Genomic DNA, 12,162 nt, shown 5'->3' on the forward strand with positions numbered 1-12,162 from the left:
TGACAGGGACAGAAGAGGCATTTTCTGCATGCAATATGTGAATTAACAGAAGACCTTGTGAGAACAGGTTAGTAAGCAGGTCAACCTTGAAGCTAGGCCCTAATGAATGTCCTCACACAGCAGTGCTGCTGGAGATAAATCTGACAGCACACTGATCCAGAGACAAAAGCTGAGATTGCAATTTAAAGAGCCTCAAGGGTGGTCTAAATAACTAATTAGAAAGCTAATTGTACATCTGTGGAGTGGCAAACTCCTCCCCTTTAAAACTGTCTTTTAGAAACTAGGAGTCTTCCCCTAGACAATGAATGACCCTTCTTAATTTGTGAAAGGGGCCCCCACTACATTCCGGGAGCAAAGCATATTTTATCTATGCTTAAGGTATCCTTTTCACCATGCCAGAAGGACTCACATACTTTCTTTGGAAATGATTCTATCTATGCTCTAATAAAATTGTTGCCCAGCCTGTGTGATCACAAGGTGTAGATGGGATCAGAAAGTGTTAGGGAGCTAGAGGCAGAAACCTCTACCTCTACCTGCCAAGGCCTCCCTCCACCCTTACAGACTGTGGGAAGCTGCTCCAGGCTGGATGGCATGAATAAATTCAGGCAGTTGAGACGAAGCCAGTACTCTTGGGAGGACCTCAATCTAGGCCAGGTGAGCTTAATTGAGTCAATGGAGTCAACCAGTACTGTCAACCACGCCTCCCAGTGGAGGGCCCTGAAAAGTCAGAATTGCAAGGAGATGACAAGCAATTCTCCAGATCTCCAGACCCCATATGCTAATCGCCATACATTCCTCACTACCCCTGTAAAAACCCTCGCCCCCAGCTGCTGAATGGGACTTCCCTGACCTGTCCGCCTAGGTCACGAAACCTCGGCAGGGAGCCGCAGGAGCCGCCCTACTGCCCCACCTAATAAAGCTATTTCTGTTTCTGCTTTCCTTGTCCTGTCAGTTATGTCTGTCTTCCTCCCTGTACCTCAGTTTCACCTTTACACTTCTATCCTTTATAAAAATTCACTTGGATCACAAACCAGGCTTCGGTGTGAATTCATTCTCATGGGAAGCCAATGACCCAGGTATTTCCACCTGAGGAATCTAACAGTATCAGACATCAGGAGACCCCAAACCATCATATGATGTGAATGAAGGGAGTCGGATGGAGACTCAAAGCCCATCTGTAGACAATTGGACATCCCTCACAGGAGGGACAAGTCAGCCAGAGTGCAGTACAGCACCAACGAGACACACATTTCTTTAGTTCTTTAGTGCTTCCCGCACCCCACCCCACCCACCTATCATGACCCCACTTCTACTTTACAAATCCCAGTTCTAGCTTACAAATCTAGCTAGACCAGATGGTACAGATAAGAGCTCTTGTCACACGGGATCCAGGACAGATAAACACATCAGGAACAGTAATGGGAGTAGCAATACTATCAGCGTAGGCCACTTAGGGGGAATGTAGGGGGAGAAGGGGGAGAAACAGAGAATTGATTACAATGATGATGTAGACATAACCCCCACACCCTGAGGGGGACAAACAACAGCAATGTGGGTGAAGGGAGACAGAAGATGGTGTAAGATAGGAAAACGATAATAATTTATCAAGGGTCTTGAGGGTGGGAGGGTGGGTGAGGGAGGGAAAAAAGGAGCTGATATCAAGGGCTCAAGTAGAAAGAAAATGTTTTGAAAATGATGATGGCAACATATGTACAAATATGCTTGACTCCACTGATGTATGGATTGTTATAAAAGAGATGTAAGAGCCCCTAATAAAGTGATTAAAAAACCCCACACTAAAAACTGGCTTAACCGCTGCTGGTGCTTGTGTGTGTGTAAGCACAGCTTATACCTGGACCCTTACAAACCACATAGGTCTAGAGTTTGCTAGTCCCCCCATAGACAACAGCTCAGTTCGGAAGTAATGGTCTCCAGCCCTATATTCTTCAATTCCTTGATGGTGCAATCTTTGCACCCTGATCTTTGCAATCCCTCCAGGAAAACATAATTGCGTTGGCTTTACCATTTTCCTAAGTAGAGGTAGCTTTACTAGCTTCCACTCCTGCCCCTGCCATAGTAGTCCATGTTCTAGAGTCAGGTAGCCATATGGGGTACTGGCAGTCAGTGAGTCTGTCTATTCCATTTATGTGTTCTAGAACAGGGAAATTACTATAGGATAGGTTTGGGCTCATACTGGATCCCCTGTGAGATCAACCTGAGCTAAGACTCCATTATAACTTGACCTTTATATGCTCCTAGTCTGATTGTGGGACCTTAAATTTAGGGTCACTTAGATTAATGTCAGTTTGGAGCCAATGTCCAGTAACCATCCCCAACGTCTGATTATTTCCTTTCTCCAATGAATTGTCACTTATAAAAGGCGCAGTTTCCACTGGGCAGGCCTGGGAGAAAGGCTAACTATGCATTTTTTTTATTAGTGTAGTGGGTGCCTTCCTCAAAGGGACCTGGCTTCCCCGTAAATGAAGGGTTTGTGAACTGGCTCAATTTTTGGGAATTGATCGAGCATTTGCGACTCTATATCTGGCTATTTGAATTAGACTGCTATTCAACTGGCCTAGAATTTTTCAACTTGTACAGATCAATGATAGATTTGGTAGGTTTCTCATTTATTTCACTCCTAGGGACACTCTGCTTAGGTATCCAATGCCATACAAATCAGGCTATTCTGTTACTTCTTTGACTCTGCTAACCATTTGGCAACCACACCCACCTTGTCTCTGTTAAATGCTACTGCTTACCGCCTACTACCATGGGACCCAATCAGCCATGTTATGTGCAAACGTCTTAATTAGGGTATTTTCCACTGTCAAAACTGGCTCAAAATAAAATATCAATCACAGCAGTCTTTAGAGATACTTATGATCCCTTCAGAAATTTGTTTCCCACTGAGAGAAAAGGTGTGTCCTCAGTGCATTCCATTTGTGAGTCTATGGGTCTGCCCTGAAACACGCCCATTCCCTTAATCCTCTAAAGTATACCAAGCTAGGTCTGGTACTTCAACTTAACTTGCTCTAAGCCACTGCAGAAGCTTTGCTTCAGTAAACCAAACAGATAAACTATTAGATTCTGTCCTAACGTCTGGTGCTGAAACACTGACTGAAGGATCAGTGCTTAGTTGGTCCACGTCAACACATTCAGACTGATGCAACCGTTCGCTCCTTGCATCATCATCTCACTCCCGCACACATTCCTCGGGTCTCTGCCTGTACATACTAGAAAATGCTAGCAGTCCTTTAAGAGGATAGCACAGCTCTTTCTGGATCAATATTTGGAGGTCACCTTTGGGATTACTGAGACAAGTTTAGAGGCAGTGTCGAAGCAGGCATGAGTGTCGAAGGTGTTTCCCAGCAAGTGTCAGCATTATCTTGCAAGGCATCTGCTGCAGGGAATGCTCCAGATACAACTCGAGGTTCCCTATCAGCAGGGAAAGTTGGGCTAAGCTCAAGTGCAGGTGGAGGGGACAATGGCTTTACTAATGATGGATTAAACTCTTCAGATGTGAGTGGTAGTGTTGTTGGCTGAAGTAACTCAATGGCATGTCAAGGATCCATGTTCTGATATTTCTGAGAATAATCTTTCCGTGTGTCCCTATGATGGTTCGATTTTATATCAGTTTGATGCATCTCTGTGAAAGTATGGGTAGAGTTCAATCTCAATAAGGCCCTCTCCTTGGAGGAGGTGCCCAATTTAGAGAGATGCCATGGACAACTTTCCTTCCCTCTCCCTCCATCCTGCTTACCTTGATTCTGCATCTCTAGGATTCATGGCCGAGCCGGCCTGCTGATCATAGGAGCTGCAGTGCCCTGCCCTCTTCCTGCTGACCTTACATCCAGATGCTCTTGCCCCTACTGGCCTGTGATTTTCCCGATTCCTGCTTTGCCTTTGCTTCATTGGCTGGAAGCTGGGTGAGTCTAAAGGGGACTTCATCTAGCATCTGACCCATGGACTTGAGTTGAACTGGGCTGGGCTTCCTGATGTAAATTGATTTTTGCTATAAAGTTATTTGAGTGTAGTTTGATTTATTTCTCTAGAAAACTCAGCGTAGCACAGTCCTCTCCACCGTAACTTTCAGGTTCCCATTTAGTCCCAATCCATGCTCTCCTATTAACATCAGAAATCATTCTAAGTAGAGGGTTCAGTTAGTGTTGTAATTCAGCCACTCTTTTTTTTTTTAGATTTAGTACTTTTTAAAAAAACATTTTATTAGGGGTTCATACAACTCTTATCACAACCCATACATATACATACATCAATTGTATAAAGCACATCTATACATTATTTGCCCTAATCATTTTCAAAGCATTTGCTCTCCACTTAAGCCCTCTGCATCAGGTTCTCTTTTTTTCCCCCCTCCATCCCCGCTCCTCCATCCCTCATGAGCCCTTGATAATTTATAGATTGTTATTTTGTCATATCTTGCCCTATCCAGAGTCTACCGCCCCCCCCCCCCTTCTCTGCCGTCCATCTCCCAGGGAGGAGGTCACATGTGGATCCTTGTAATCAGTTCCCCCTTTCCAACCCACTCACCCTCCACTCTCCCAGCATCGGCCCTCACACCCCTAGTCCTGAAGGTATCATCCACCCTGGATTCCCTGTGCCTCCAGCTCCCATATGCACCAGTGTACAACCTCTGCCCTATCCAGTCCTGCAAGGTAGAATTCGGATCATGGTAGGTGGCGGGAGGAAGCATCCAGGATCTGGGGGAAAGCTGTGTTCTTCATCGGTACTACATCGCACCCTGACTGACCCATCTCCTCTCCTAAACCCCTCTATGAGGGGATCTCCAGTGGCTGACAAGTGGGCTTTGGGTCTCCACTCTGCACTTCCCCCTTCATTCACTATGGTGTGTGTGTGTGTGTGTGTGTGTATATATATATATATATATATATATATATATATATATATATATTGCATGATGCCTTATACCTGGTCCCTTTGGCACCTCGTGATTGCACAGGCTGGTGTGCTTCTTCCATGTGGCCTTTATTGCTTCTGAGCTAGATGGCCGCTTGTTCACCTTCAAGCCTTTAAGACCCCAGACACTATCTCTTTCGATAGTCGGGCACCATCAGCTTTCTTCGCCACATTTGCTTATGCACCTGTTTGTCTTCGGTGATTGTATCATGGAGGTGTGCAGCCAATGATTTGAGTTTTTGTTCTTTGATATCTGTTCCCTTCGGGACCATGCAATCACACAGGCTGGTGTGTTCTTCCATGTGGGCTTTGTTGCTTCTGAGCTAGATGGCCGCTTGTATATCTTCAAGCCTTTAAGACCCCAGACACTATCTCTTTTGATAGCCGGGCACCATCAGCTTTCTTCACATTTACTTGTTCACCCGCTTTGGCTTCAGCAGTTGTGTCGGGAGGGTGAGCATCACAGAGTGCCAATTTAATAAAAGAAAGTATTCATACATTGAGGGAGTGCTACTATCTACTTTTTTGCGACACTTCGCTGTAGTACCTTTATCTTCAGTGACCATTTCATGAAGGTGAGTACTGAGCAGGGCCATGATAATTCTTTTTAAGTGTGAGCCCCCAAACCATTCCTGAATCTATGCTTTTTAAAAAATTTGCTAACTTAGGAGTTAATACAAATGTCATATTATTCCATAGTTCAATCACATCAAACAGAATTGTAAAATTGCTGCCACAATCAGTCTCCACACATACATTTCCCTCCTAGACTACTTGACATCATCTCCCTCTTACTTCCCCCGACCCTCTTTATCCTCGCCCCCCCAAACTATTGTTATATTTTCTTTCTCAAAGTCTCTGGGTCTCATTTACTAAAAAGCAGAAACAAATAACAGCTTCAAGAAAGTGACCCCCATGGTGCCGCACCCCTGAGACACACCTTAATATACCCAAGCACATGCAACACACAGTAGAGGGGCTGTCACAAGATTTCCAGAATACTAGATATCTTAACCCAGCATAAAGGGGGTTGATGTAACATGACCTTATTTGTCCACCAACCATCAGTACACCACTCTTGGTACAGCTGTTTTCTGCTTCCTCAGGCACCATGTATTTCCCGCTTAAGTCCTCATGTTACAAGTGTGTCTGAGGTAGAGTCTAGTTCACCCAGTGGGATTCCCATATGGGGCTCACTGATGTAGCCTCTGGAGCATGCATGCACCCCAAAGATCCAGGATTTTTTGTCCCAGCATTTTATGGCACCTGGTCTGCTTTCCTGGGATACCCCCCCCTCCCAGATGCCCTACACCAGTTCTGCCCACCCATTGCATGCCACTGAAGACACCTCCCATTTATTGTTGCCAAGAGCATCCTCAGTCTTTTGTCCCCCACCTGGAGGTTAGCTCTCCCTCCCCTCCCTTCAACAGGCATGCACCTATGTACCCCCAAATTTGACCATTCCCTTTCATCTCCTGTGCGGCACCTCTCATCAGTAAACCCCATTCCTCCGACGGGGCTACCTCCCTCTCTGGGAGACCTCACCACAGATCTAAATGGCTACTATTCAGCGAACAGCCACTACCCCCTCGCACCCTCCATTTGATCCCAGCTGTCGTGAGGTGACCTCCGGCCAAGTGACCTACACTATACTCACCAGGAGCAGATGATGTGTAGGTCATTGGCACTGGTCCAGCTCGTTAGCGGCCTGTCTGACCCCAGCCAGACGACTGCATGGCCTGCACGCTTGAGCTTGCGCCCCTTCTGCTGCTTGTTCCTGCTGCTCTGGACTCACACAGTGCTTGTCCTTTCGTGCTTCACTCGCTTCCCTCAGCATGTCTTCCAGAGCCCTCCACGACGTGAGGGGTCTCATTGCTGTTCTTCAGGCATGCGCAGTACTCATCATGTTTATGTACCAGAGGTTTTTTATCCATTGTTGGGAATGGAGGCCGCTTCTAGCAATTGTGAGCTGTGCTGTGATGAACATGGGGGAGCAAATGTCTGCTTATGATGTTTTTTATTTCTTTGGGGTATATGTTCAGTAATGGTATTGCTGGATCATATGGTAGTTCAGTTGCCATCTGTTCTAGGTATCGCCATATTGCCTTCCTGAGTGTCTGTACATATTTACAAGTCCACCAGCAGAGGATAAGAGTTCCTATCTCACCACACACTCTCCAACATTTGCTGTTCTCAGCTTTTTTACTTTAACTGGGCTACAGTTATGGGTGTTAGGTGGTATCTCATGGTTGCTTTGACTTGCATTTCCTGGATAGCTAATGACTGAGAGAACTTACTCATATGTTTATTAGTTATTCACGTATCATCCTTTGTGAATCATCTGCTCCGGTCCTTTGCCCACTTTTTCATAGGGCTACTAGTTTGTTTTTCTTGCCACCTTGTAAATTCTGTAGATTTTAGTAATTAGTCCTTTGTTATGTCATTACTAAATATCTTTTCCCAGTCTATGGGTCTTTTTACTCTTTCAATGAAGTCTTTTAATGTATGCAAGTTTTTTATTTTTTAATATGTCCCACTATTTTGTTTTCTATGGATTGTGTCAGCTTTGTTATTTCTGATAGCCCATCTACTGCACTAGGGTTCCTAGTTTTGTCCCAGTTTTCTGATCCTGAGAGCTTTGGGTTTTACATTTAGGAATTTGATCCATCTTGAGTTTGTTTCTGTGCATGGGTGAGGCAGTCGTCTTTTTTTTGTTCTTCTGCAAGTGGATAGCCAGTATTTCCAATAGCATTTATTGAAGAGGTGTCTGCTTCCCATTTAATGTTTTTTAGGCCTTTGTCAACAATAAGTTCTCTGTCTGTGGAAGCTAGAGGGTAGACAGGTGTTATTTTTGTGAAGGGAAGACAATATAAAACAAGAGATTGGCAAAAAATATTGGAAATGAAAAGACAATGGTAGATTTAACGACTTATTTAATGTAAAACTGATGTCTGCTCTTTAAACCTTCACCTAAGTAACAATAGAAAATATTTTTAAAAACTTAAAAAAATTCTCTGTCTCTGAATTCTATTCTTTAATGACTGTTTTAACACAGACACACACGTTCTATTTTGTTACCATTAGACTCACAGTTTAATGATAAAAATTACATTAAAACAGAACAGAAAAGTTGGTGAAGGGAGACGTCGGACAGTACAAAAAAAATAAAAGGAATTTTTTTAAATTTATTTTTTAACAATTTATTGGGGCTGATACAATTCTTTTCACAGTTCATACATATACATACATCAATTGTATAAAGCACATCTGTACAGTCTTTGCCCTAATCATTTTTTTCTCTTTTCTTCTTTTACATTTTATTAGGGACTCAAACAACTCTTACCACAATCCATACATATACATACATCAATTGTATAAAGCACATCCATACATTCCCTGCCCCAATCATTCTCAAGGCATTTGCTCTCCACTTAAGCCCCTTGCATCAGGTCCTCTTTTGAAATTTTTGTTTTTTAAAAAAGTGACTTAAATAAGAAAAACTGTGCATGAGCAGCCAGTAGTAACTATTGGTCTCTCCGCACTCGGAGGAAACAAGAGTGAAGTCAAAAGACATGTTGAATACAATTATTACAATAGAATGATGAACAACCCAAACATTAGTCTCTATAATCTTGAGCTTGGAAAACCTAAATGGTGCCTGACTACCGCTACCTATTACTCTGAACACAATCACATTAGAAGGTCCTCAATGGAATGGGGGTAAAATGTGGAACAGAACTCATGATCATAAAACAGACTGGGTTTACTGGTTGAATGGAATCTAGTAGCATACCCCAAGAATATAGCCAATGTCCTCTAGGCGTGGAACTGAAATGACCTTTTTTAAAACCATCAACAGCTTAAAACCCAAAGGGCAGCATTTACCCAATGACAAAGTCCAGAGGGTTACTAAAGAAGGAGTGATGGTAAGAGAAAGCCCAGTGGGGAAGTAGGATGGCACATGGAAGGTATTGGAGTGGATGTGCAAAATCAATGTGTATGAATTTTTCGATGTAAAACTGATGAACTTCTCTGTAAACCTTCACTTAATTGGTAATAAGTATACTTCCCTTCCCCCACCCTAAGAGTTTCAGAGTCTCAAATGTTTTCGTGTGTTGTATCTTCATTTTCATTTGACTCTAAATATTCACTGGTTGTTTGTATAATGGTTTAATTTCCATATAATTGTGTATTTCAGTTTCATTGTGTTACCAAATTCTGTTTACATTCAATTGTGATCAAGAAATATACTTTGTCGCAGTCTGCTCCAGCAAGGGGACAGCATGCCACCAGCTGTTGTCAGTTGTCCAGTTCCCTCTGTGTCCCATTAGCTTCCCCCAGGGACGTCATCCTCCGAGCCTGGCGTGCCAGCGTGGGGTCTAGTCCCGCTCTCTTTCTCTTCCTCTCTCCTGGCCTGCCTCTGTGTGGGTGTGGCATGCTGGCTCCTCTCCCTAGCCTGTAGCTCTCTCTCTTCATGCATCCTTCCATGTGACCATGCTGTCCTCATGGTTTGGTGCTTCATAGTAGGGTCTACATGCACTCCAGGCTGGGAGAGGCAGCTCCTGGACAGTCTTGAAGGCCAGCGAAGAGACCCAGGATTTTTGTATAGTTCTTTTCTCTTTTTAAAAAATTTTTCTTATTGATTTACTATTTTTATTTTAAAAAATCATTTTGGGCTATGTCATAGTCGGTGTACCTACCTATATAGGATAGGTATGGGAGGCATGCTTGAGGTGAGAGCATTGGGACCAACGGTTCCAGGGAGACCTGGGAGGTCAGAGTGGTGGAGGAAGGGGGTGCTGAGCAGGCTGCGCCATGGACAGGGGAACAACTGGGGTGTCAGAGCCAGTAATGAGGATATAGGGATCCAAGGTGGGGGTGGTGGTAATGTTGGAGCAACAGCAGACTAGCTAAGGGGGTTACCAAGAGGCAGAAATAAGGGGAAAGTGGCAGTGGGACATGAGGAAGGTAAAAGGCAACAGAGGAAGGACCAAGGAAGCAAAGCAATGGATAGAGGTATAAACATAGTGGTGTGCATATGTAAATACATTAATCTACAAAAATAGAGGTATTGGCCCATGTACATATATTTATATGGCAATACCCTGAGGTAGGGGATGGACTTTGGGCATCCACTCATATCCTCCTTCCATTCAAGAACACTTTGTTCTATGGGGACCCAATGCCCATCTGTAGACAACTGGACATCCATTGCAGAGCGGTAGTGGGGAGATGAGTCACTCAGGCTTCAGTGTAGCAATAACGAAACTCACAACTTTCCTCTAGTTCTTAAACACTTCCTCCCCCCAACTATCATGATCCCACTTCTACCTTGCAAACCTGGTTAGACCAGAGGATGCACAGCGGTACAGTTGGGATTTGGAGACAGGGAATCTAGGACAGATGAACCCCCTCAGGACCAACAGTGAGAGTGGTGATACCGGGAGGGAAGGAGGGGTAGAAAGGGGAAACCAATCACGGGGATCTATATATAACCTCCTCTCTGGGGAATGGGCAACAGGAAAGTGGGTGAAGGGAGACGCCTGGCAGTGTAAGATAAGATAAAATAATAATTTATAAATTATCAAGGGTTCATGAGGGAGAGGGGAGCGGGGAGGGAGAGGGAGAGAAAAAAGGAAAATGAGGAGCTTATTCCAGGAACCAAAGCGGAATGCGAAGTTTGAGAATGATGAGGGCAATGAATGTATAAGTGTGCTTTACACAATTGATGTATGTGTGGATTGTGATAAGAATTGCATGAGCCCCAATACATAAATTTTTTAAAAAAGAGAAAGTTTTGTTCTAACCAGTCAGCAGCATGAGATGTTTACCCTCCTGACACAATCGCTGAAGACAAAATAGGTGCATAAACAAATGTGGTGAAGAGGGCAAATGGTGCCCGGTTATTAAAAGATATAGTGTCTGGGGTCTAAAAGGCTTGATGTCACACAAGCTGCCATTCAGCAGTGAAGCAACAAGTCCACATGGAAGAAGCACATCGCTGGTGCGATCATGAGGAGTCATAGGAACTGGGCATCAGCAGACACATAACAAATAAAAACGAGAGGGCTGGAGCAGAGATCCAAAGCTCATCTGTAGATAGTGGAACAATCTCCCCACAGAGGGACCACAGGGAAGGATGAGTCAACTTTCCTCTAGTTCTTAAATATTTCCTCCCCACCACTATCATGATCCCAATTCTATCTTAAAATCTGGCTAGACCAGAGGATGTACACGGGTACAGAAAGAAACACAGGGGATCCAGGACAGATGAACCCCTCAGGACTAGTGGTGAGAGTGGCGATAATTCAAGGGTGGAGGAAAGGTGGGATAGAATGGAGGAACCGATTACAAGGATCTACAATATAAGCCCCTCCCTGAGGAACAGGCAACAGAAAAGTGGGTGAAAGGAGATGTTGGACAGTGTAAGACATAACAAAATAATAGTAATTTATAAATTGTCAAGGGTTCATGAGGGAAGGTGGTGGGGAGGGAGGGGAAAAATGAGGAGCTGATACCAAGGCCTCAAGTAGAAAGAAAGTATTTTGAGAATGATGATGGAAATAAATGTACACATGTGCTTGACACAATGGGTGTAGATATGGATTGTGGTAACATGATTAAAAAAGAGAGAAAGGAATATAGTCATTGTACAAAAAATAAGAAAAGAATATAAGCCAGGTGACATTCCACCATTTCCAGATCTAGCTCTTTCTTTTTTATTAAATCAGTTTTTGGGGGGCTCGTACAACTTAAAAAATAGTTTTATTGGGGGCTTGTATAACTCTTATCACAATCCATAAATATATCAATTTTCAAGCACATTTGTACATTTGTTCTCATCATTTTCCCTTTTGTGTTCAACTTTGAGTGACTTTCTAGTATCATTCCTTCACATTTCTCACGTTGGAGGACTGGCTTTAAGTTTTCTTGTATGGGAGTCTAATAGCTATGAACGCTCAGCTTTTATCTTGGAATACTTAACTTTTTTTTGAAGGACAATTTTTACAGTCCTTAATTTTTGAAGGACCGCTTTACAACTTGTACAGTGTGAGCATTTTTCATAAAACAAGTATGGATAGATATAATCATATTCATCATATGAGCAAGGGGAACACTGCGGAGCATGTTTGGGAACATGGCAGGGCTGAAAGAGACAGGTTTTGTGCTACATTTTATTCATTCCTAAACAGTGTTATATGAAAAAAGAAACTTTTAATTAAAAAT

Source organism: Tenrec ecaudatus, unplaced genomic scaffold (genome assembly GCF_050624435.1).
Source record: "Tenrec ecaudatus isolate mTenEca1 unplaced genomic scaffold, mTenEca1.hap1 Scaffold_534, whole genome shotgun sequence".
In the NCBI taxonomy this organism is placed as follows: Eukaryota; Metazoa; Chordata; class Mammalia; order Afrosoricida; family Tenrecidae; genus Tenrec; species Tenrec ecaudatus.